At 35.1% G+C, this 27316-nt stretch overlaps 1 protein-coding gene and 1 long non-coding RNA gene across 2 annotated transcripts in view; one reads left to right on the top strand and one right to left on the bottom strand.

Annotated features, from left to right (window-relative positions):
- The window catches only part of LOC109188368 (putative late blight resistance protein homolog R1A-4), a 98457-nt gene extending 83526 nt beyond the window's left edge, over positions 1-14931 (top strand). Inside the window, exons 9-13 of the mRNA XM_019339017.1 lie at positions 13490-13643; positions 13814-13883; positions 14054-14153; positions 14261-14356; positions 14473-14931. The gene's annotated coding sequence lies outside the window, so the exon portion shown is untranslated. The remainder of the gene's footprint in view (positions 1-13489; positions 13644-13813; positions 13884-14053; positions 14154-14260; positions 14357-14472) is intronic.
- On the bottom strand, positions 993-22142 carry LOC109188420. The gene is made up of 3 exons (XR_002055416.1): positions 21876-22142; positions 1990-1995; positions 993-1002 (listed from the first exon to the last, which is right to left on the bottom strand). It is a non-coding gene; the product is annotated as an uncharacterized LOC109188420 (long non-coding RNA).
- Positions 22143-27316: the final 5174 nt, after the last annotated feature.

Genomic DNA, 27316 nt, shown 5'->3' with positions numbered 1-27316 from the left:
ATTTGACTGCATGTCACGCGCACACAAATAAGATGGATTGTCGTAGTGAACTAATGAAACAATTACTAACAAGTTGTAAACAAATGTAAAGTAGATAGGGTTGAATTGCTTAGTGTGGATTAAGATGCTCTTAGAATCATTTAACATAGGGAAAGAGGATGCAAATGCTATGTCTAGGGAATTGCTTGCGTCCTTTCAAAACTTAGACTACTAGGACTTGCTTAAGGCTCACCTAAACCTTTCATCGAATACCTTGCCTACAATTCCTCCCCAACCAAGGCCATAGGATTCTTTGAGCTAGGAAATGCTAAGGATGGGAGCTTGAATTAACCTAGCAAAGGTCAATCCCTCAACAGAACCATAGGAGGTGATCAAGCTCCTTAGATGCAAACAAATCAAACCCAAACAACAAGACATAGAAGCATTGCAAACAATTAATCCCTAATTCAAGAACTAAGTCACAAAGGCATCATCATCACACACTTTCACAATTCAAACCCTAACTAATCTAGCCTACAATAGCTATAGGAATCATAAAAGCATTCATGAATCTAAATCTAATCAAGTAAATAGAAATGAAAAGAATAGAGATTTACCAAACAAGTAGATTAGAAAATAAGAAGAAGTCTTGCAGGATCTCTTGAAATGGAGGTTGTCAATCTCCTCCTTCAATGAATCTCCCAAGAAATCCAAGCATAGATCTACTAAAATCTCTCTACAAAGTGTTTTCTCTCTCAAAACCACCAAAAAGCCTCCCTAAAATCTAATCTAAAAGTTATTAAATAACTTTCCCTTTCAATCCACTTTCACAGCTCATCCATGCGGCTCGCAACGCCCGAACAACGCACATTGTTCGGGAACTTATCCTGACCAACGCATGTTGTGATGCGTGTTGATCATTCGGGAAATCATCCTTGCTTCTGCTTTTCCACAACGTACGTTACAACATAACGTTGTGGCCTGCGTGGCTCTTTCGGCTTGCCTCTTTTGTCCTGCTTTCCTCTGAGTTGTGTCACTTTGCCTCGTTTTAGCCCGAAACTTACCTAAAAACATATAAAACACAAAGCGTCGTGGTAATTTATAATAAAATGCAAAACATAGCTAAATTGGCATAAAATGGATATACAAAGGATTGTTTTTGGCTTAGAACTCACCCCAAATGGACCTTAAAAGTGTGTGTCTTTTACACTTATTAGAATCTAAACTGAAAGTCTTAGACAAGTGTCACAAAGAGGCTGAATGGATACGTCATTTTCTCAAGAATATTCCTAATTGAGGAAAACTCATACCTCCAATTTGTGTGCATTGCGATAGTCAAGCCAAAATTGGTTAAGTATAGAGTTGTATGTGTATGGTAAGTCTAGACTTATAAGTCGTAGACATAATACCATTAAACAATTTCTCACAACTAGTGTTTTCTCTGTTAACTAGTGAGGTCAAAGGACAACGTAGCGGCTGCTAACCTGAGGGTAACCAATGGTTGTTAAGAAGTTGGCACGAGAAATGGATTTGAAGTCCTTGGAATAAAAGTTCTATAGTGTACACCCAACCTAGCTGGTACCTAGGTTCAATGGGAAAACAAAATTATGGAACAAAGCGTGTCACTGTGGGGGTCTTAGACTCCCTACCATTCCTCGTTAGAACAGTGACTCCCGCACGAGGTTAGCACGAGGATGCTTTAATGATTCGAATGTCGGTTGACATGTGTGAGTATGCGGGATACTCGGTAAAGAATCACCTATGTGAGAGAAAAGTGGGGTCGCTTCAAAGGAGAATTAACGGGCTCAATTCTTTAGAAACTCTTGCAGAACCAGGAAGGTGACCCATGACCAAAACGAGCACACCCATGAGAACAGAACAAAGGTTGGAAGGTTCCTGTGTGGGATATGTCATCGTCTACACAAACGGTAGTTGGTTCAAAGACATCAAGTTCTACCATACAGCCAGTAGAGTAAACATAACTTCACAAGGCAAGATTCAAATGGTAACACCTACCTATGCTATGCAGGGGTCGACCGTTGAGCATGTTCGTATCGTTTTTTCTCGTCCCAAAAATCAATTTTCATTCATGTGGAGTATTGTTGGAATTTTTAGCATAAAATAGCAATTTTGAGTGGTTATTTTGTGGTACAAATATATGTGGGGTCCACTTCCGATTTGGGTCGGGTCAAAGTGGATTCGCACTCTTCATAGTGAGACGAAGAATTTGATATAATGTATGCTCAAAATGGGTAATAGATGAAGGAGAAATTCATTTTCAAAGTGAACCTATTTGAAAGAAATCAAAATGTTGAATAATGCTAATTTGTTAGCAATTACTAAAGGTGGGTTAAGCATTTGAATTAGTACTTAATTAGCACTTTATTAAAGATTTAATTGAATGCTTTAAGTGCTAATTACAGCACTTAAATTCGTAGTGCTTCAGTTAGCACAAATTGTTGCTAACTATTTAGCACCAAATCAGTACTTATGGAAAAGCATCGATTCGTGCTTTGTATAGCACGACTCGTGCTTATTTCCTAAGCACTAGCACAAGCTAATGATGCTTTGATACACTGATTTGTGTTTTGTTTTGGATGCTTCGGTCAGCTCCGAATCGTTAACCTTTAATTCGTACGGATTTTTCGGTCACTCAGATATTTTTGAAACAGGTCATTATGGTCAGTACGAATTAATTTGACATTTAATATTTTCAACCTATCAAAACCTCGTCGTTCCTGCTGGGTGGGAAAATTTTACCTGCTTCATTTTGTTTTAATATATATAGAGATAGAGATAGAGATTGTATTATGAAGTAGTTATGAGGGAGTGGTTACTATAATGTAGGCATATATGTAAAGCAAAATGATCAATGAAATTAGTGACCTGCAGTTCTATGAGTTGAGATTCTTCTTCTTTCTTCTCTCCCTTATCTCTCTATTTCTCGATGTTCTTTATTATTTTACAACACTAATTAGATTATGGATTACTAAATGGGCTTTGAATTTGTTAGAGAACGGCGAGGTAGCTGGAGACCGATGGCGGTTGTGCAAACGATGTGGAAGACGATGGTAGCAGAGGCGACGTGGCTGAAGGTGGCGGAGGCAATTTTGTTCGCTGGGGAAGACGATGGAGGGCGCAGGCTATGGAGAGATGGCTGGTAGATGATGGGGCCGGGAAAAAATTGGGTTTTTGTTATGTTGAAAAACCCTAACTATTTGCTTCTGGTGCTATTAACATCGGACGCATATTGTATTTTATTTAATTAAAAAAATCGGAGATTATCTGCGGACGCAAATTGTCTATTATTTAAAAAAAATAAAGAATAATTAAATAGTGAACTTTTAATTATAACATATCACCGCGCGCGTCACTTTATGCGTCTGGTGTTTAAACACCAGACGAGAATTATCCTATTTTTATGATAATTTTTGTACTAGTGAATATTATGGGTATTTACAAGATGAAGCTTATTAATAGAAGTCTTGTATTATTCAACAATTGAAGTCTTGCCATATTCAATTCCTTTATTTCTCCCTCACCCAAACAAGATGAAGGCATTTAAGTAAAATACGGAGTACTTATTATGATATATATATATATAAAACATAACTCTCAATCAAATAAATTAATTTTGTATTATCTTAGTGTTAACCAAACACAAATTAAACACATTCACCAAAAAAAAAAAAAACACAAATTAAACACATTCCTAAGAAATGTGTCATTTCTGTGAATTTGACATTCTTAAAGTAATATATGTCATATTTGGCGTTAATGACCTTGTGATCGAGTGGCATGAAGTGATTCTTTCAAATGTGAGATCATGGGTTAAGCCCAGTAGGGGTGGGCATATTTGGCAATTGGTCATGGAAGAGGTTAGAAATTAATAGTGCGGTAGTAGTACTTAAAAAATGACATATTTGGCTTGAAGCAAATGCTCCAGCCTCCATGGCCCTCGGGTAGGTTTTTGTGATTATTAACATTGAAAAGATAACATTATTTAATGAATTGTATAATTAAAGTTGCTACAATAATGCAAACTTTCTTATGTGAGTATGTTAAAAGAACTTTTTAGCTATCAACTTTAGTAGTGGTATATGGAGTGTAAAGATATGGGGATGGAGCCACAATAATGCAAATATTTTAGCTATTAATTTTATTTTTAACATACTAAGAAGACAGAAGGATTAAAAAAAAAAGTACAAATAAACTATTGAACTATTTGAAGAATAATAATTAAGCCATTAAACTCAAATAAGTTTCAAAAATTATAAATGAATTCGATAAAAAAGAGCAATTAACATTTTTATCAGGTTAACAACATGTTTGTGCTGATTGAAATGTCATGTAATTATTTTATTTTATATTTTATTATTATTATCAGGTTGAAATCGAATGAGGCGTTAGACGCTTGGCTGTGAAACGACGACGAAGACAACAAATCGTATAATTGCATTATTAAAGTTGCCAAGTTTATTATATACGGAGTATTAATTAATATATAATGGGAAAGGAATTGTTTAGTTATGAGATGGAAGTGATGTAGTGATGAGAAGACGACAAATAAAGCATAATGAAAATTTAAAAAAAGATGATATGAAAAAGAGTAAATACTAAATGTACTCTCACTCTTTATTTCATTTTTTATTTTTTGTTGAGATATTATCTTTGATTGATTTAAAGAACAGAATGAGTCATTGTTTTTATACATTCATTTTTATTTACCTAATAAAATTTGTATACATGGCGAGAGTTATACTCCATGAGAGTACGCATATCATTTTCTGATGAAAAATAATGCATTCATGTCCTCAAATAGACCACTTTAATTTCAGATTATTAATAAACTTTGAAAAAAAACCATATATGCCAGCAAACTAAGCTAATTTAAGCTCTTCTCACTGAGACTCTTGCTTGCATATTTTATCTAGATTTCAGTGTGCAATACCAAAAATTAAAACTACACACATATTCTTACCAGCAAATTAAAGATTGGAATTGAGAGATAGATGGCTTGTGTTGCTTTAGCTTTTCTCATTAAAACCATTGAGATTGAGTTTGTTGGGCAAACACCAAGGGTAAGCCTGTCTCTCCATCATCATGATCAAGCAGGAATCAATTCTTTCCTTGAAAACCTTTCTTATTTGCAAGCCCTTCTCCGGATGGAATCCAGTGGTGATGGTGATGCAGTGAAAGTGAGAGATTTAGAAATGGAAATCAGAGAGTTTGCACTCAAAGCTGAAGACGACATTGAACTACACCTTAGCAACTTCATCCTTCATCAACAAGGAGGAGAAAAAGCTGCAGCTTCCCATCAACTCCTCCTCCATCAAACATTGCAAGAAGCTGCAAAAAATGCAACAGAGCTGTTGGAGTCATTAAAAATGGGTAGTGCTACTGTTGCTTTAACTATTCTCATCAAAAAAATTGAGCAACACTTCCGGATCCCAACAGTGTATGGTTGTGATAGAACAGCAAGGAAAATGGCATATTTCTCATCCCAGCTTTCTATCCTGCGAGACTGGTTATTGCAGGAGAGGAATTCCAATAATTCCGGTGCTGCAATCAAAGAATTGGAAACCAAAATCAGAAACTTCGCACTCAAAACTGAAGATGACCTCAAAATACAACTAAAAAACTTCCTTCTAGCCAAACACCCTGTACATCAAGAAAAAGCTTCCCAGAAACTCCATCACATATTGCAAGAAGCATCAGAAAGCGCAAGACAGTTGTTGAACATAATCATCACCAGAAATGAAGTGGATGATGATGATGAGGCAAATCAAACTCAACCATCAAATACTTGGTTAAAACATGCTAGCGCTGCGAATGTTGAGTCTGATGGATCCACCTCGCATGCCTTTCTAAAGCCTGAGGCCAGAATGGTTGGTCATCACCGTGATTGTACACTCATAAAGAACCAACTCTTTTCTGGCGGTTCTAGACTAAATATAATCTCAATTGTTGGAATGGTGGGTATTGGTAAGACTACTGTAGCAAGAAATGTGTATGAAGATCCATCAGTTGCATCCTATTTCCATGTAAGATGTTGGGTTACTATGCCTCCTCCTCAACACTACAATAAGAGCAGAATGCTAAGCCAACTTCTTCAGTCAATTACACCAGTAGAAGAGCCAAATGTAATTAAAAAGGGAAGCACTCCTCATGAACTACAAATGCAGGTACGCAAATGCTTTGGTGGTAAGAAGTATCTAATTGTTTTCGACAACATTACGAGCAAGCAAACTTGGAACCAAGCTTGGGCTGACATCATAGGGTGTGTTTCTAATGGATTAGTTGGAAGTTACATATTAGTAACCACTAGACTCTACTTCAACCTAGATGTCCACAGGATAAGATATATCCATAAGATGACTTTGCTAGATCCAAAAGAAAGCTGGGAACTATTTTGTAATATCCTTCCTATTGATGAAGAACACTTGGCCCCTAAATTTGAAAAAATTAGGAACCATGTTGTGGAGAAATGTGATGGATTACCCCAGTTAATTGTTGAAGTTGCCAAGCGTTTATCTAAATGCAACAACATACAACAAGGGTGGAAAAAGATTGAAAAGGAATTAGAGTCATTGGGACTTCTAGATCGCAATGCACTCAGTGTTAGTTACAATATGTTGCCACATCATTTGAAAGTTTGCTTTCTATACTTTGGAGTCTTCCCAAAACGTAAAAAAATTCTAGTTAAAATGCTCAAAAGGTTGTGGATTGCCGAGGGATTTGTGAAGTCATCCTGGTTAAATTGCTTAGATGATCAAGCTTATGTCTACTTACAAGAGCTTACTGATAGAAGTCTTCTCTTAATTGAAGATCGAAGTTGTAACGGAAAAATAAAGACTTGTAGAATGCACAGTGCCTTACATAGCTTCTGCGTAGGAGAAGCTCAAAAAGAAGGTATTTTATGTGCAGTAAATACTCAGCAACATTCAGGATTATCATTAAAAGCATTTACAAATTACTGTCGTTGGCTAAGTTCTTACTCACACAGTTTTGACTATTATGTGCTCTTTGGTACGAACATCGCTCGCTCCATTTTCTTCTTTCTTGAAAATCCTGAAATGTTTGTTCCTCCCAAGTTGTTAAGAGTTTTGGCTTTTGATACTTCTATCTCACTTCAAAGAGTGCCAGTGCAATTAGGGGGCTTAGTTTTTCTAAGATACCTATGCATAACACAATGGTTTGAGGATCTGGATGGTGTAGTGTCAAATAATCCAAATTTAGAGACACTTGTTGTTTCGGGTAATGGAACACCAACTTTCCATTTGCCATCTAGTATTTGGAAGCCACCAAACTTAAGGCATCTCGAACTTGGCAATTCATATATGGTAGATCCTCCAAGTGCAGATAAAAAGAATTTACAAACACTATCTTGGGTGGTGAGACCAATTCATTGCAGACAAAAGGTGTACAACAAGTTCCATGAGATAAAAAATCTGAAAATTTTGCTGAAGGATGACATAGAGCCCAGTCATATTGGAGGATGTCGCAGCAATCCTATTACTTTGGATCATTTTGACTATTTGAAAGCGGTTGAGAAGCTTAGCATTTCGGTTTCTATTGGTTGCAATGCAGCCCTTCCAGAACAGTGTATGTATCCTTCAAGACTGGAAAAGTTGAAGTTGAGTGGGACTAATATTTCTGAGAGGGATTTAAATGTAATTGCCATGTTACCCCAGCTTAAGGTGCTCAAGTTGGAAAATGCCTTCCATGGAACAGTATGGGAAGTAGCTGAAGGAGGATTTTTTCAATTAATATTCTTGCTCCTTGAAGCTAAAGAACTCAAGCAGTGGGTAGCTAACTTCGGTGAACACTTTAAGGAGCTCCGACACTTAGTCTTAAGATCTTGTAATTGTTTGGAACAGATGCCAAAGGATTTTACTGGTAACCTGGAGTCAATTGAGTTGAAGGGGTGTCACTCTTCCCTTGTTGCTTCTGCCATGCAGTTACAACAGAAGAGAAGATCCAAGGATCTTGAGGTTAGAAGCTAAAACAGTTCCATTCTTACTTTTTATTTCTTTTCTATTCAATGCTGATTTTATTTATTTTTATTTTTTTATTTTTTACAAAATCAGTTACTATTTTATTTTTCTGATCTCATTTCGTTTTCCGCATTATTTTTCACAGATCAAAATTTTGGACCCGAAATATGATGAATCACAGAATACACACACAGAAGTGTCTATGTAAGACAACTTGTGCAGCATCATAGGATATAACTGTTAGAAAATGGTATGTGTTAGGTTACAAGTGCTGATTTGTCAATTGTGTAATATTTGCATTTAGAATCAGGCTTGTATAGTTTCATATACAAAATATAAATTCATATTTATAAGTTAGAAATAATATCATTCTATGACCAATTAAGTTATAACCTGAAAGAACATCAGGGGTGGGGGTGGGAATGGTATTGCTTACTTGTACAGATATATTGAAGGTTTAATTTGGTTGTTTCCTTGGACCTCATATCTGGAAATGTGCAGTCAAAATGACACTATGATCTAATTTAATAACGTAATTGAAAGATGCAGTATTGCTTAACCTGGTTTTGTCACTGTAGTGTTGTCACTACTTCACATATCTGTTTCTGTTTATATTATGTTTTGCAATTAATCCCAAGTACAAATATGCGTTTGCAAATTGGTATATGCTAATTGAATACCATTTTGAAAAATTGTGAATCTAGGAAGCTGCTAGTCTCAAGTATTGAAGATCTAGAGGTATGGGGAATTGCTTGGTTATTGCTTTCTAATAGAAGGATATGTTTTGTCTAAACTTGGCTAATTAATATTGATTTACAAGGCTAAGTATAATTCTAAAAACTTCTTCATGAGATTCATTACATTCGTTTCATGCATTCTGAAAGGTATTAAATCAAAGATTTTATGGTGATCTTGGTTTCTAAGAGAGCGCTTTCAAATCTTGTAGTTAGTTTTCAAGTGATTTTTAAATTTTTTTTTTTACCATTTTCTTTTAAGCTACTGAATGCTCTAGACTGCAGATGCATCATGTTCTTGAAATTACTTGCAAAAATCGTAATCTTCAAAGAGGTTGCAGAACCAGCAAAATAAGCATTTTTTTTTCCCAAACAGAGTATGAAAAGTTTGTTAATAGAGAAATTTTATTAGGCTGATGTTTCTTTGTACTTTAGTTTCATAACTATTGAACCACATTCATCAACTACTAATTATATTCTATTCATTCGAAGATAAAATAGGATTACTATTTCAGTTAGGAAAAATACCTAGGATAAATGGACTAAACGTTCAATTTGCCAACAACTAAAGTATGGAACAAAAAATGGGGAAGCTGTATTTCTCTTGAATCACAAAACTTACACTTCTACAGTTGCTAAGAACTCTGCAATTTGTTTTTTATGATAATGTGTTTCTTGCATCCCTTTCAGTGTAAACATGGTGGTGGGGAGAGTTTGAAAAGATTTACCAGTGACTTGGAGAATGGCTTCTATTGAAAAGTATGGAAGAGTTGCTTTGGTGTTTTTGTTAAGTTGGATCAGTGTAGCCCTTCTGTTGTTGCTTTTTGCTATGGAAAATTATGGAAGAGCCTGTGGTCAATTAAGTTGGATCAGTGCGCCCTTCTGTTGTTGCTTTTGCTAAGCAGATTTGTGACTGGCAAGCCGAAATGGGAAACTGCATTTTTGAGGTTAGAATCTACATGCATGTGAATGATTCTCAATTATGTAATTCTTTGCTATTCCATATGGATGCTAACTTTCTTACAAACTTATTATTTCTTTTTTTTGATTTGATGTCATTTTGTTTTCTATATTTTGCACTATTTTTTCATAGATCAAAATCCCTGAATATGATGGATCACAAATAGAAGAGTCTATACTAGGCGACTTGAATTGGTCGGGCTCACAGTGAATTAAAAGTTACTCTATGTGTCTGGTTCGGTTAACGAGACTTGACCAAAGTTATTTTTAATTCAATTTTTCATAATATTAAGTTTAGTATTAGTATGCAAAATTTATATATTTAGAAACTAGACTAAAAGTAATATTAAACAGAAAAAAATCAAATTTAAAAATAAGTAAAAAATACTAAAGAAAATAAACAAAGAAGTGTGAATTGGTTTGACCAATGAATAGTGAGTAGGAGTGTAGAACAGATAAAATGGGACAGAGGGAGTATTTAAAATGGGAATAAGGTTCAAATTGGCCACTGAACGTAACCTGAAAATGCAATTAGCCCACTGAACGAAAAAAAAAATTGCAATTAGACCACTGAACACTCCAAAAATGTGCAATTAAGCCACTGAACTCTCTAAACGTATGCAATTTCACCGGATAGCAGGTTACCATCAATTTTAGCAGGTTACCTGCTTACGTGGCAGCTGGTTGACATTTTTAATAATTTTTAATAATTAATTTTAATAATAAATTTTATAAAAAATTGAAAAAAAATAAATAAAAAATAAAATAAAGTCGTTTTTATTTTTTAACAAAATTTTTAAATAAAAATTTATTATTAAAATTTATTAAAAATATTTAAAATTTATTAAAAATGACAACTCAGCTGCCACGTAAGCAGATAACCTACTAAAATTGAGGGTAACCTGCTGTCGGGTGAAATTGCACATTTTTGGAGTGTTCAGTGGCCTAATTGCACTTTTTTTTCGTTCAGTGGCCTAATTGCATTTTCAGGTTACGTTCAGTGGCCAATTTGAACCTTATTCCTTTAAAATGGTATTTCTGAGGCTTCATTTGTCTTTGTACCTGCATGCCAAATGAAATGAATGGTTTTGCTGCCTTGTTCAGATAATTGAAGGTTACAAATGGTAATTGCTCTTGATTGACAAACAAAGTTTTAATGGCAAAATGTTAGGGACCGGGATATTAGAATCGCGTCACAGACCTAAGAACTTAAGAATACAAATGAAGCGTTTCTGGAGTGCATCGCCTCCCCAATCTTTCCTTAATAGAAAGCCAAAAAATTCTGAATTTCCAAAGTCCCCTTCTTTAATTACATAGGTAGCTATTTATACATAATAATATAAAACTACCCACTACCTAAGTGCTTGTAACTACCTAAGAAAGTGGGCTATCCCACTACAATAATAATAATAATAATAATAATAATAATAATAATAATAGTAACAACACTATGGTTGTAACACAAAATCAATACTTGTAGAATGCATAGTGCCTTGCATAGCTTCTGTGTAGGAGAAGCTCAGAAAGAAGGTATTTTATGTGTAGTCAAAACTTTTTCATGAGATTTATTACATCCGTTTCATGCATTCTGTAAGGTATTAAATCAAAGATTTTATGGTGATCATGGTTTCTAAGAGAGCGCTTTCAAATCCTGTAGTTAGCTTTCAAGTGATTTTTTAATTTTTTTTTTTTTTTTACCATTTTCTTTTAAGCTACTGAATGCTCTAGACTACAGATGCATCATGTTCTTGAAATTACTTGCAAAAATTGTATTCTTCAAAGAGGTTGCAGAACCTGCAAAATAAGCATGCCTTTGCCCCACAGAGTATGAGAAGTTTGTTAACAGAGAAATTATATTAGGCTGATGTTTCTTTGTACTTTAATTTCATAACTATTGAACCACATTCATCAACTACTAATTATATTCTATTAATTCAAAGATAAAATAGGATTACTATTTCAGTTAGGAAAAATACCTAGGATAAATGGACTAAACGTTCAATTTGCCAACAACTAAAGTATGGAATAAAAAATGGGGAAGCTGTATTTCTCTTGAATCACAGAATGAAATTATCTCACAAAACTTACACCTCTACAGTTGCTAACAACTCTGCAATTTGTTTTTATGATAATGTGTTTCTTGCATCATTTTCAGTGTAAACATGGTAGTGAGGAGTGAAAGGTTAGATTCTACAGCATGTGATCCATTCTCCATTATGTAATTCTTTGCTATTTGCTATTCCATATGGATGCTAACTTTCTTTACAAACTTGTTATTATTATTATTATTATTTTTTTTTTATTTCATCTCATTTTGTTTTCTCTATTTTGCACTTTTTTTTTCATAGGTCAAAATCCCTGAATATGATGGATTCACAGATAGAAGAGTCTGTACTAGGTGACTTGAATTGGTCTGACTCACAGTGAATTAACAGTTATTTAAAATGGTATGTGTCAGGCTTCATTTGTCTTTGTACCTGCATGCCAAATGAAATGAAATGGTGTTGCTGCCTTGTTGAGATAATTGAAGGTTACAAATGATAAAGTCTCTTGATTGACAAACAAAGTTTTAATGGAAAAATCAAGACTTGAAGAATGCATAGTGATTTACATAGGAAAAGCTCAGAAGGAAGGTATTTTTATATGCAGTAAATACTCAACAACATTCAGGATTGCCATTAAAAGTGTTTGCAAATTCCTGTCATTGGCTAAGTTTTTACTCACACAGTTTTGACTATTATGTGCTCTTTAGAACAAACATCTCTCCCTCCATTTTCACCTTTCATGAAAATTCTGAAATGTTTTTTCATCTCAAACTGTTAAGAGTTTTGGCTTTTGTTACTTCTATATTCCTTCAAAGAGTGCCACTGTATTTAGGGGGATTTAGTTTTTCTAAGATACCTATCCATAACACAATGGTTTGAGGGTATGGATGATGTAGTGGCAAATAATCCAAATTTACAAACACTTGGGGTTGTTTCTAACAATGAATCACAATTTGGAGCAGCAACTGTGCAATTTGGATCCTCCAAGCATGGTTAAAGAGAATTTGCAATCATTATCTTGGATGGTCAGACCAATTCATTGCAGAAAGGAGGTGTATGATAACTTACCAAAAAAAAACTGAAAACTTTCTTCAACGAGACATAGATGCCAGTCATACTCGTGGATCTTGCAGCAATCCCATTGTTTTGGATTATCTTGGCTATTTGGAAGAGCTTGAGAAGTTAACTATTTCTGTATCAGTTGTCTGTGCGGTAACTCTTACAGAAAGTTCTTTGTTTCCTTCACAATTGAAAAAGTAGAGGTTGAGTGGGACTAATCTTTCTAAAAGGGATTTGATCGTAATTGGCATGTTGCCCCAACTTGTGGTGCTCAAGTTGGAAAGTGCCTTCCATGGAGCAGTATGGGAATTATCTGATGGAGGATTCCATAGATTAAGATTGTTGTTGCTTGAAAATAAAAAACTGAATTGAAGTGGTGAGAAGCCTGCCATAATCACTTTCCAATGCTTGAGCACTTAATCTTAAGATTCTGTAATCGTTTGGTTGATATCCCTCTGGGGTTTGCAGATATTCTCACTCTGAAATCAATTGAGTTGGAGTGCTGCAGTTCCCTTATCACTTCTGGCAAACGAATTCAAGAAGAGCAACAAGATTGTGGAAACGATATTTTAGAGATTAGAAGCAAAAGTGCTACTCAGTCTTGATTTTTTACTCTGTATTTCTTTCCTATTCAATGATGACTTTCTTTACAAAATCAGTTACTATTTCTTTTTCTGATCTCATTCTGTTTTCGATCTACATTGTTTTTTCATAGGTCAAAATCCCGGGCACTGTATATGATGAATCACAGAGTACAGAAGAAGACATAGCCAGCCTGCCTCACCCTCTCAGAGTGAATTACTGTTAACGTACTGTTGTTACAAATGATACATGGGCTCCTGCTTTCAAATCGTGTAGTCTGTTATCAGGTGATGTTCTTTTTTTAATCCATATCATTTTATTTTAAGTTAGAATGCTTTAAACTATAGATCCATTGTATTCTTGAATTAGCTTAGCTTTGTATTTTAAACTATGTGTATGTACACATACATTGCTGTACTTGGTTTTGTCACTATACTTGGTTATTGAAGATCTACAGCTTCTTGTCGAGGAAGCGGGAAGCTGCTAGTGCTCAAGTATTGAAGATCTACAGCTTCTCCTCTCTACAGGTAAGATATACTTGGTTATTTCGTTCTACCTTTGGATAATTGGTATTGATTTGCAAGGCTAAGTTTGAGGTTAGACTGAATAAGCATGCCTTTCCCCAATAGAGAATGAAAAGTTCTTCAATACAGAAATTATAATAGACTGATGATGCTTTTTATCTTATCTTTGACAGACAAATAGTTTCTCATTTGCAGGTGGTTAAGATGATTTGGAGCCCTATGTCACTTGTAGATCGGGAAGGGCTGCATCCATTACGATGAATAATGTTTGAGGTTAGAAGCTACGTACAACATGCTTCATTCTAAACTTTTTACTTTCTTTATAAAAGTCTTTACTATTTCTTTATCTAATCTTATTTCGTTGTCTTATTTTTTCGTAGATTAAAATCATCAGGCTTGAATGAGGAATCACCGTATCCACATGTAGAAGACGACTTGACCAAGCTCACAGTGAATTTACTGCTTTTTGAAAAATGGTACTTATGTTGAGACATATTACAATATACTGTTTGATCTATTATAAAACATGACTAGTTTTCTGCTTTCTCATTCAAAAGATATTCTTCGACAGCCAAATGTTTTTCATTTGCAGGGCATTAAGGATAAACTTCCTCAATCCCAGATAATAGAAAGATGCAGTATGATGAGACCCGGTTTTGTGAATATAGTACTCCCAATTAAGCAAGGCAATGGATAGCTGAATAGTTACTATGTTTGGTCAAGATGCTATTGCAGAGTATCCAACATATGCTAATAGATGGTGTTGAAACACAAGCTAAGATGCTTCCTGTCATTGGTGAAACCCCCTCTTGCCAGTATGCTTGAGTTAACTAATTTTGATGGTTTTCAAAGGATTCATCTTGGTGGTTGTAGCTGGCAAGTTTATCATCCATCTGGTGCCTTTATGAGATGATCATACGAGTATATGATTTTACATCTAGCTTTCTTTTCTATTTTTCAATTGATTTTTGTTTGCAGATTGGTGTGGCGATTGAATATGTTGCAGAAAATTTTCAATTCATGATTATCAAGATTTTTTGCTATCTAAAAACGCCTCACGTTCACCTCTTTATAGATATGCCTCATACAACACTGCTAATCTTGCAAGAAGTTCCCAATGACTCATATTTCAAAGAATGCCCGTGCAATTAGGGGATTTAGCTTTTTTTTTTTTTTAGATATATTTATTCATAACACAATGGTTCAATCTAGATTTAGAGACGCTTGTTATTTCCGGTTGTGGAGCACCAACTATCCATTGGCATCCAGTATTTGGAAGCCACCACACTTAAGACATCTCAAACATGGCAATTCATATATGGTAGATATGATCCAAGTACAGATAAAAAGAATTTACAAACATTATCTTGTGTGGTTGGGTTTACAACAAGTTCCCTAACATAAAAAAAGCTGAAAAATATTGGTGAAGGATGACATAGAGCCCCCCTCCCCCCGTCACATTGGAGGATATTGCAGCAATAATTCTATTATTTTGAATCATTTGGAAGGGATTGAGAAGCGGTATCTCTATTGGTTGCAATGCAACCCTTCTAGAAGAGTGTATGCATCCTTCCTTGGAACAGTATGGAAGGATTTAAATGTAATTGAATGTGATTACTATTTGTGAGAAGGATTTAAATGTAATTGCAAAGTTACCCAAGCTTATGGTGCTCAAGTTAGAAAATACCTTCCTTGGAACAGTATGGAACTCAATAACTAAAGAGGGATTTCCGACCTGCATTAGTTTTCTTGCTCATTGAGGCTAAAAACTGAAGCAGTGGGTAGTTGGGCAGAAGCACTTTCAAATGCTCAGGGAGTTAGTAGTCTTAAGATCTTGTAATTGCTTGGAATAAATGTAACACCCTGTGTTACGGCCGCCAAATTCGAACTAATTATGGAATTAATTTCATTAATATATAATTAAACAAGGATTTAATTAGGCTTGAATTCCCTTAATTAATTAGTACGGTCCACAATGGACCATGAACTCTTATCCCTAGCACAGCCTTATCCCGTTGGGAATAGGGAAAGTGGGCCTTCAGATTCTACGTAGGATTCCTGAATCTATATATAGGGGATTAGAAAGCATTTAGAAACCCTACTATGGATAGCTCTGCCACCCGAAATATTCTCTCAGGTAATCTAGCAAAGGAATTCCCTCTACCGAGCCTAGGGAGAATCAATTGGAAAGAGTTTAGAGAAAAACATTAGTAGCCAGGGGAATTTTATTAAGGGCTAAGAGGTAATCCATGTCTTACAAAATCTATTTTCCTTGCTATTGTATATTGATTGGTTCCGTTGTTGATTGAAGGTGTGATTTTGTATGTATATCTTGTTAGAGCTTGTCTCTAGGTTTATACAATGAATTCTTGTCATTCTTGACGATCTTAATGGCCATGTGTGGTTACTGATATGATCTTGTATTTAATTATGTCTAGAGCTCGTCCCTAGGGTTTATATCGTGAATCTCGTTATTGTGATGTTCTTGGTGTTCTTGGGTGGGTTTATGCATGCTCGGGTATTGATTTTAGTCTAGGACTTGTCTTTAGGGCTTTTCATATAGATTTCTTTATATACTTGAGGTTCCGGATGCTCCTGAACTGTTATGTGATTGATGTCGAGTCTTGGCATATCTAGGAATCGTGACAGAATGTAATTGGAATGATTCATGGTTCAATCTTTGTTAATCGAATCCGTGTTGTTGTTGATACGTGTTGGGATGTGTTTGGACATGGTTTTGAGTTCCACGAACGAACACCGAACCAAATAATCTTCCTCGTACCAGTGGGGGGGGGGGGGTAGGTGGAGGGAACGAGTCCCCGCCACCTACTCGCGGGTACGCTGCCCGATTCCAGCGGGCAGTCGATTGCCCGCCGGGCACCCGCTGGAATGTGACCGCCCCACCGACGGGTGGTCCCCACCCGCTGGAACGGAGTGGCGCGGCGGGTCGTTTTTTCTCGTTTGTTGTTTCCCCGTGTCCCGTTGTACCCCGTTTGTTGTTTATGAGTCTCGTATGATGTTTTAAGTACCGTTCTAGGAATTTATGTGTAGTTCGTATCGTTGTTATTATACATTGACTGTTATTGCTGATTAAATGTTGATTGATTGAATGATGATGGGTACCGTGATCATTGCGCAATGATGATTGAGATTGTGATTGGTGGAAATGAATTGTTTGCGGATAGCACAACGAGTGCTCGGTTATCGTGCTAAAGGCACGAACCACCCCTTAGACTTGCTGCCTAAAGGCTTGGGTCAGGGTATAAGCGCCGCGGTGCCATGTCAGAGCTATATGCACTAACCCCTTGGTAGTGGTGCTAGAGGCACGGATCATGCTAATGGCACTTCGGTGCTACCATGTTGGTGGACTTGTTGGTGGTATGTCGGTGGGGGTATGTAGTTGCCCGGAGGGATAAGGGAGGCGATATAAGGGTGGACTAGAGGTACATGTTGGAACTGATATAAGGATGAAGAGGAGTAAAAGTTGGAACTTGGTATAAGGTTGGAAGATGGATTGTGTGCTTTGATGATTACTTGCTAATTGATTTTCATTGGATCCCATTGTTGCCTTTAATTGCTATTTAAGAGCTTACTTGTCTATTATGCCTTGCAAACGTAGAATGCATGCTAGTATCTCTATAATATTCCAAATGTTGCCTTATTGATGGTGTCTCGAGTCTTGATCTTGGTTTTAAAGCTAGAGTTGCTCAGGATTATATATGTATTCCAGTTTCAAAATGATTTCTTATATTTATATTTATTGTACTTAACGTGTGAGAGTGGGTTACTAAGCATTATTCACTGACGGTTGCTATACCATATGTTTTACAGGTGCTGATCATTAGCTACGGAGCGCGCTAGTCGGACTCGTGGACTTAGCTTAGTTAGTCTTAGTAGATGGCCTGCATGCCGTGGATTGTATTTGAATATTGACTTATGAATTACACATGTTTGGATAGTTTTAGCCTGTGTATCTAGGTTCTCAAACCTAGGTGTGGCATAGCACCCCGACTCTTTTGGATAGTTCATGTTCTGTTTGGATGATTATTGTTAGATTGCCTTTATTATATAAGCTTTAAATGTTTTAAAAATTAGGGGTGTTACAATAAATGCCAAAGCGTTTTTCATGGTTGAGAGCATCTCTAACAGTTGTGGTTTTTGAGAAGTTTTTGCAGGTGTGATTGGGAAAGATAAGATGTGAGGAGAGAGAAAAAGAAAAAAAACAAAACAAAACAAAACAAAACTGAAAAAAAAAATAAAAATAAAAAGTGTTGTAACTCATTAACCATAATTGATCAAAGGAATTGCAGAAAGAGAAAGAAAATAAGAGACAAAGCAAGAGTATAATTTTTATTCAACTTCATCATCTAATACAAGGGGTACACCTCCATATATATAGTGAAAGGATATAAATCTACACTCGCATGGGCTTAGCTTAATGGTTTAGTGGTAATATTTGGGAGATGAGACCAAGGTTCAAACCTTGGTGGTGGTAGTGTGTGAATTATGTTCACGGTGGGCAGATTCTTTGTGCACACTGGCATTTGTCTCTAAGTATATAAAGAGCTATAAATGTGTCTTTTACAAATATTGTCCACTACATAACACTCCCTGCACACTGTCATTTGTTCCTCTAAGGATATAAATCTACATAATGAGCTATAAATAAATAAATGCGTCCTTTACAAATATTGTCCACTAAATAACACTCCCCCGACATGTTAAGAAAAAAGTACAAGATATAGTATATTTAATTTAAATATATTCACGTCTCATTAAAAACTTCATTAAAAAAAAAAACCTAAAAAGCAGTCATTAACATGCCACTATATCTAAATATATTCCCGTCTCATTAAAAACTTCATTAAAAAAAAAAACCTAAAAAGCAGTCATTTAAAAACTTCATTAAAAAAAAAAAAACCTAAAAAGCAGTCATTAACACGCCCGGCTAGGCACGTGGACATACTTTTTTAATAAAAATCAACTCCTTGCAGGAGGATTTTTATTTTTCTCTCTCCACTTCTTATGTCCTCCTCCACATAAGCTTATTAGTGTCAAATACCGTGTAAAAATCATACCAAAAACACAAATACAGATGCTCTGAAGTCAATTCAGTTGGAAGGGTATTATTCTTCCCTTGAGGCTTCTGCCAAGCCCTTGGAAGCTAAAGCATGTTTCCTTTTTAATTTTTATTCAAAGCTAACTTTGTTTACAAAATGAGTTAAATATATATATCTTGTTTGGTAACATAGTTAATTTATTAGTCAATTTTGATTTATTTGATCACTATTAACTATTTAATTTGGTTAAACAATCAATAAGTAATTTATATCGTGCACCAGAGCGCGCATTGCATTGTGCGCCCTGATGCAAAACGACGTCGTTTAAGTTTTTTTTTTTTTTTTTTTTTTTAAAATTTCGTTGTCCTGTGTTGGCGGTTAATTTTTAATTTTTATTTTTTAAAACTCATGTTCAAAAATGTACATAATTTTATACTAGAATACACATAATTGTATACATGAATGTACATAATTGTATAACAAAATACACATACTTTTTTTTTTTAAAATTTCCTGATTCGGATGTACATAATTGTATAAAAAACATGTACATAATTGTATAAACAAATACACATAGTTGTATAAACAAATACAAATAATCATGTCAACTCCCTACATGACTTACCAAAACGACGTCGTTTTGGAAGGCGCAGGGCGCACACTACTATGTGCGCCGTGGTCATTGTTGCAGTAGGCGCTAGGCGCTAGTCGGGTGTCCGGACAGCACCTAGCGCCTAGGCGGAATAGGCGGCGCTAGGCGGGTGCCAAAAAAACAGTGGTAGACTTGCAGTTTGACAATTTTAATGAGGTTGTTTTCAACATTTAATCAAATAACACATCCAAATAAATGAATTAATGATAATTCATAAGCCATAACATCAAAACAATGATTTAAAAAAAAAAACATTAAAACAATATTAAAAAATAAAAATACTCAAATATGAAATACTCAAATACTTCAATCATCCAAAGATTCAAAGTGTCAAACTAGTCTACGAGTGTATATATGTCATATTATATATATGTATGCGCGCGCGCGCACACACACACATATATATAATAAAAAAATAGGCCGAGCCGAACGAGTTAACTCGACCGAAATGGACGAGTTAACTCGACTAACTTAGATGCTAGGCGGCCAAATCGGTCGAGTTAGGCGCTAGGCGGACGCCTAGGCGGCCGGTAACCTAATAGTAAATTAACTGTTAGAAAACGGTATGTGTTAGGTTACAGGTGATGATAATTTTTCTATTGTATAATTTTTGCATTTTCTAGAGTACGTTACATCCCACTTTATTTTATTTTATCCAAACTAGTTACATCCCACTTTATTTTATTTTATCCAAACTAATTATTCAATCATAGCTATCGTGGTTTGAGTTTCCACAAGTGTCGGGCTTAACTTGTATAGTTGCATATCTACCTCTACAAACTTAATAAGAGCCAATAAAGTAAGGTCCTTAACGGGAACTAAAAAATATTGGTGTGAATTGTTTGTTAAAATGAATGATTCATATTATTTTGATTTTGGTATTTTTTATATTAATTTTTCTACTTTATCTTTTATTATATCATTTACTTTTTCTAAATACCTTGCATTCCATTAGTGTAAACTTTAGAAACAGAATAATGAGAATATTCCGTTAACTATTTATTATTCTTAACTTACTCATTGATTTTCATAAGAAAGGTCTTAGGTTCAAACTCCATCCCAATCAAAATTGACATAATTGTTAAACATATACTATGAATATGTTAGAGTGTATTAATAAAATACGATATAACAACCAATGTGATTGCTCACTCTCTGGCCAAAGCTTCTTGCTGGTATACAATAATTATGGCTTTGTTTGGTAGAACTTATGGTTATTTTAAGCTACAAATAAGTTATAAGCTTTGTTTGGTAAAACAAGCTTAAAATAATAACTTATTTTGAAACGCTATCCAAGTAATATAATGTGAACTCCTCGCTTTTAACTTTTTTTTATTAATTTTTTTTATCTTTATTAATTTACAAAAATAATATCATTTACTATTTATTAATCAAAATTTTAATATCTTAGTTTATCTTTTTATGTCTTTTTTACACTTATCAAGAATTAATTTTACTAAACACTTTAATTTTAATTAATTAACTTATTAACTACTAACTTTTTAGCTTTCAGTTAGGCGTGCCAAATAGAGTCTATGTATATGCAAAACTTTTATGCATGTATTATATAGAACACATTTGCAGGCCATTAAGATGATGACCCAATTTCACTTAGCTTTCGGGAATCGTGCAGGACTCACCGTATCTACATATAGAAGAGGACTTGGCTGAGATCAAAGTGGGTTAACTACTACTCCCTCCGTCCCGAATTGGTTGTCTCATTTGCTTTTTGCACGCTTTTTAAGGAATTAAAGTAAATGCTATGTATTTTCCAATTATGACCTTCACTTTTTCACTTTTGGAAATAAAAGTAAAAGTCATAAGGGTAATTTGAGAAAAAGTAGAATGATGGTGATGTTCAATTTTAGAAAGAGGACAACATTTTGGGACAAACTAAAAAGGAAAGTAAGACATGCAAAATGGGACAGAGGGAGTATTAGAGAACTGGTATGTACGTAGATAGATACATATATATCTAAAATCTGCTATTCAATTCCAACATACTTTTTGGTTTATTATGAAAATAAACGTGATTAGTTTTCTGGCTGCTTTTACAAAAAATGCATTTCATGTTCTTTGACAGCCAAATGTTCTCATTTGCCGCAGGACATTAAGGATAAACTTTTTCAATCCCACATAATTGAGAGTTGTGGGCTCCAGTCACAACAAAGCAACTTTTTTCAAATCAAAGTAACAGAGTCTAAAGAAAAAGCTTCCGGAATTATGGCATCAAGCCTGGCCAAAGCAACAGATTAACGGAATACAGTTGTTCAGGGTTATAACAAGTGTTGCAAAAATCCCGCCTAGGCACCAATTAATCGGCGCTAGGTGTTGGCCGGGCGCCTAGCATATCACCATAACCGGTGGTCTAGGCGGCTGACCGGCTAGGCAGGCGACTAGGCCGCCTAAGCGCTGCATAGGCCGCTTAGGCGCTGATCGCCTAGGCCTCCTAGGCACCGACTAGGTCGCTTAGTCGACCGATTAACTATTGTTCATTTTTTTAAAAATGAGTTATTTCACTCAAAACGACATCGTTTTGAACAAAATAATCCTAAATTGTTCAAACTCTAGATGTTTTTTAGGTTAATATTTAATATTTTAGTATTAACTATTAAAGTATAAATGCTTTATAATTATCGAGTCTTAAAAAATCTAAAAATTTTAAACATATTTTTAAAAACTAAAATAAAAAATAAAAAATATACGGGCGCCTAGGCGCCCCTCAACGTCTTAGGAGCGCCTATCGATTTTTTCAACCATGGTTATAACCACTGTTGCAAAAATCGGTCTAGGCGCCCTTAGACCGTGTCGATTTCCCCCCTAGGCGCCCGCCTAGCGTCTAACTTAGCCGAGTTAACTCGTTCATTTCGATCGAGTTAACCCGGCGGTCAGCTCGACCTTGCTAATTTTTTGTCATTATATATGTGTGTGTGTGTGTGTGTGTGTGTGTGTGTGTGTGTGTGTGTGCGCGCGCGCGCGCGAAGACCTTGTGGTCTAATGGCACCTGGGTTGGACTCCCATATGGGAGGTTGTGAGTTCGAGCCTCAGTGGAGGCGTAATATGACACATATACACCCGTAAACTAGTTTGATACTTTGGATATTTGAGTATTTTTGATGTTATGACTTATGAATTATCATTATTTCACTTATTTGGATGTGTTCTTTGATTGAATGTTGAAAACAACCTCATTAAAATTGTCAAACTGCAAGTCTGCCACTATTTTTTTGGCGCCCCCTAGCGCCGCCTAGATTCCTCCTAGGCTGCCCGACTAGCGTCTAACGCCTACTGCAACCATGGTTATAACCAAAGAAAAGAGTAGCATAAAAGTGCGAGACAGATGGCTAGTGATGCTTTAAGGCCATTTTGGTAAATGACTGTTAGATGATAGCTGTTAGCTGTTAGCTGATTGGGTTAATTAGAGGGTATAACTAGTTCATAACATTAGCTGATTGTAGAAAAGTGTTTGGTAAATTAGCTGTTAGTTGATAGTTTTTTGATATAATTTCTTTTCTCAAAAAGTTGATTGAAAATGTTGTTTTGAGTATGAATTTTAACATTTTGGAGTACAAAAAGCTAATTAATCAAACACTTGTATTGATTTTTAAACAAAGTCAAACAACTAATAGTGATCAAATAAGTCAAAATTAACCTATAAGTTAACTATTTTACCAAATAGGGTCTAAATGTTTTCATGAAAGACTTTTTGCATTCCATCCCAATAGTGTTTCTAGAGGATAAGGCAACAATGATATCTTTCTTTGAAAACACTAAAGTTATTTCTAAAATTCCTAGCATGTGGTCAAGGGGTCCCATGGGGAATAAATTATGCAAATTCTTACTTGGTATGAGGTTTCTAATTGTTTTGTACAATGTGTTAAGCAATCAAGCTTTGGCTGACATCAAACAATGTGTTCCTGATGACAATGATGACAAAGTTGGAAGTTGCATATTAGTAACCACTAGCCACCTCAAACCATATTACTTCCATAATAACTGTTGGATTTTTAGCATAAGTGGCAATTTTGAGTGTCTATTTTGTAGTACAAATATATGTGGGGTCCATTTCTGATTTGGGTCGGGTCAAAGTGGATTTGCACTCTTCGTAGTGAGATGAAGAATTTGATATAATATACGCTCAAAATGGGTAATAGGTGAATGAGAAATTTATTCTGATCTCAAGGTGAACTTATTTGAGAGAAATAAAAAATGTTGAATAATGCTAATTTGTTAGCAATTACGAAAGGTGGGTTAGCATTTGAATTAGTTCTTAATTAGCACTTTATTAAAGCTTTAATTGAAAGGCTTTAAGTGCTAATTATAGCACTTAAATTCGTAGTGCTTCAGTTAGCACAAATTGTTGCTAACTATTTAGCACCGAATCAGTGCTTATGGAAAAGCATCGATTCGTGCTTTGTATAACACGACTCGTGCTTAATTGCTAAGTACTAGTTCGTGCTTCAATTCGTGAAGCACGAGCTGATATGTGTTTTGATGCTTTGATGCATTGATTCGTGTTTTATTTCGGATGTTTTGGTCAATTCCGAATCGTTAACCTTTCGTTTGTACGAATTCTCAGTCACTGAGATATTTTTGAAACAGGTCGTTATAGTCGGTATGAATTAATTGTACATTAATTTCGTGACCGTTGATATTATTTCGATAATAAGTATTACCGTTTCAAACATTATAATCCTATTATTAAATTGGATTAATGTGCCATGAATATGCTACTTAATTCCCCTCTTCCTACAAATACTTGATATGTTGGCATATTGTTTTCACGCCATTTGAAACTCTCAAAAACTATTGCTTTTTCTCTCCACTCTCCCTGATTTCAAAAGAGAAAAATTGTCTGCCTACAACAATTCCGTAAAATATCGGAGTGCTCAACTTGTGTTGTTGTTCGCCAGGCTTTGGGTTTGAGTGCTCGGACGCCAAAGTCGTAGTCTATTTTATCCTGGGAGACTGGCGCCACAACGCTCCTAGCACCTTTGGGAGGGAGCATCGGTTTTAAGGAGAGTGTGTGTACACACGACTCGGGCTTCCACTTCATTATTTCCTTCTCGTTGGGTTAAAACCTCAGGTTAGAAACCCTTTCTCGATTTATTTATTTTGTTCTTGGTTTCGTAACAAGTGGTCGGATTAATCTCGTAAAGATTAAATCTCTTGTACTAGTTTCGTACTAGTTGTGGTGGATTATTTTTGATAAAATAAATATATTATATATATACTGTTATATATATTTCGTATATATATATGTATGTAATTTTGGTTTTGTACCAAAATTGGTTGGAATTAATTTTCTATAAATTAAATTCTAATTTTTAGTGTATATATATATATATATATATATATATATATATATATATATTGTATCGACATCCAACATTAATTATGTCCATAAAATGACTTTGCTAGATCGAAAAGCTAGAAAGTTTGGAATTATTTTGTAATACCCTTAATATTGAAGAGCACTTCCCCTAAATTTGAAAAAATTAGGAATCATGTTGTGGAGAAATGTGATTGATTACCCATGTTAATTGTTGAAGTTTCCAAGCGTTTATCTAATTGCAACAACATACAACAAGGGTGGAAGAAGATTGAAAAGGAATTAGTTGTGGAGAAACGTGATGGATTACCCCAGTTAATTGTTGAAGTTAACAAGCGTTTATCTAAATGCAACAACATACAACAAGGATGGACGGAGATTGAAAAGGAATTAGAGTCATTGGGAATTCTAGATTGCAATGCAATCAATTACAATCCATTGTCACATAATTTGAAAGTTTGCTTTCTATATTTTGGAGTCTTCCCAAAACGTAATAGAATTCTGGTTACAATGCTTATAAGGTTGTGGATCGCTGAGCGGTTTGTGATGAAGCCATTGGAACATAAGGAGTTAGATGGTCAAGCTTATGAGTATTTACTAGAGCTTATTAATAGCAGCCTTCTCTTAATTGAAAATAGAACTTCTGACGGCAAAATTATGACTTGTGGAATGCACGTATAGTTCTATGCATAGCTTCTGTGTAGGGGAAGCTAAAAAAGAAGCTAAGGTATTTTATGTGCAGTAAATACTCAACAGCATTTAGGATTTTCATTGGACACATTTGCAAATTCATGTCGTTGGCTAAGTTTTTACTCACATAGTTTTGACTATATGTTCTCTTTGGTACAAATATCACTTGCTTCATTTTCTTTTTTCATGGAAATCCTAAAATGTTTTTTCTCTCAAGCTGTTAAGAGTTTTTTTTTTTTTTAATTTTTTTTTAAATTTTTTTTTATACTTCTATATCACTTCAAAGAGTGTCAATACAATTAGGGGATATAGTTTTTTTTTTTTTTTTTTTTTTTTTTTTTTTTTTTTTTTTTTGTGAGATACCTTTCCATAACACAATGGTTTGATGAGTTGAACGATGTAGTGTCAAATAATCCAAATTTAAAGATACTTGTTATTTGGAAGCCACCAAACTTAAGCCATCTCGAACTTGGAGATTCATATATGGTAGATCCTCCAAGTGCAGATAAAAGGAATTTACAAACATTATCTTGGGTGGTGAGACCAATTCATTGCAGACAAAATGTGTACAACAAGTTCCCTAATATAAAAAAGTTGAAAATATTGCCGAAGGATGACATAGAGCCCCCTAGTCACATTTGAGGATGGTGCAGCAATCCTATTACTTTGGATCATTTTGACTATTTGGAAGGGCTTGAGAAGCTTAGCATTTCGGATTCCATTTGTTTCAATGCAGCCCTTTCAGAACAGTGTATGTATCCTTTAGGACTGAAAAAGTTGAAGTTGAGTGGGACTAATATTTCTTAGTGGGATTTAAATGTAATTACCAAGTTACCCCAACTTAAGTGTTCAAGTTGCAAAATGCCTTCCATAGAACAGTATGGAACTCACTATTTAAAGGAGGATTTCCTGTACTAATATTCTTGCTCCTGGAAGCTAAAGAACTCACTTTCGGATGCTCAGACACTTGTCTGAAGATCCCGTAATTGTTTGGAATGGATCCCTATGGGTTTTAAGATCCTGAATTCTATTGAGTTGGAGGGGTGTATGTGACGCTCCGTAAATCCAAACATTAATCGAAGATTAATTGAAATATTAATCCAAGTCTCTTTGCTAATCTATTCCTAAAAATTCTGAAATTTAATAGTAGAGGAACTAGATTTTGACTAGTCACTTAAGTCAAAGTGTTGTACCTTGTGCTTCTTGAGTTGTGCCCTTGTTCCATTGTCTTTCCAACATTAGTAACGGTAGGAATGTCTTTCTACCTAAGGATCTTGATTCAAGCTAACCTAGCAAGACTCTTTCATTTCATTCACCCTTCAACCTAAAACACAAAAACTCTAGCTTCTCTTTAAAATGATTTAGCTTCTTCTCCAAGCTAGAATTTGAGCATCCAAGTCTTGCAAGATTTTCTCCCAAGATTCCTACTTTCTTCATCTTGAGCATAGGGAAGGGTAAGATCCATGGCTTTTTGGTGTTTCTAACCTCCTTTTAGGTGTCTTTTTCTAAAGTTAGGATCTTTGTTGTGTTTTGCTATGTGTAAGAAGTTGGTGTGGAAGAGGAGCTCTGGAAAGGCTTTTGAGGGTGAAAAGAGGAAGTTGTTAGGCTACAAAGGTAACCCATGCTTTACAAAACCTATTTTCTTACTTATATGATGATTCTTGGTTTCTACTTGTGATTCTTGTATTGATTTGTGAGATTT

Source organism: Ipomoea nil, unplaced genomic scaffold (assembly GCF_001879475.1).
Source record: "Ipomoea nil cultivar Tokyo-kokei standard unplaced genomic scaffold, Asagao_1.1 scaffold0193, whole genome shotgun sequence".
Lineage (NCBI taxonomy): Eukaryota > Viridiplantae > Streptophyta > Magnoliopsida > Solanales > Convolvulaceae > Ipomoea > Ipomoea nil.
This window is presented reverse-complemented; position numbering and strand designations above follow the sequence as displayed.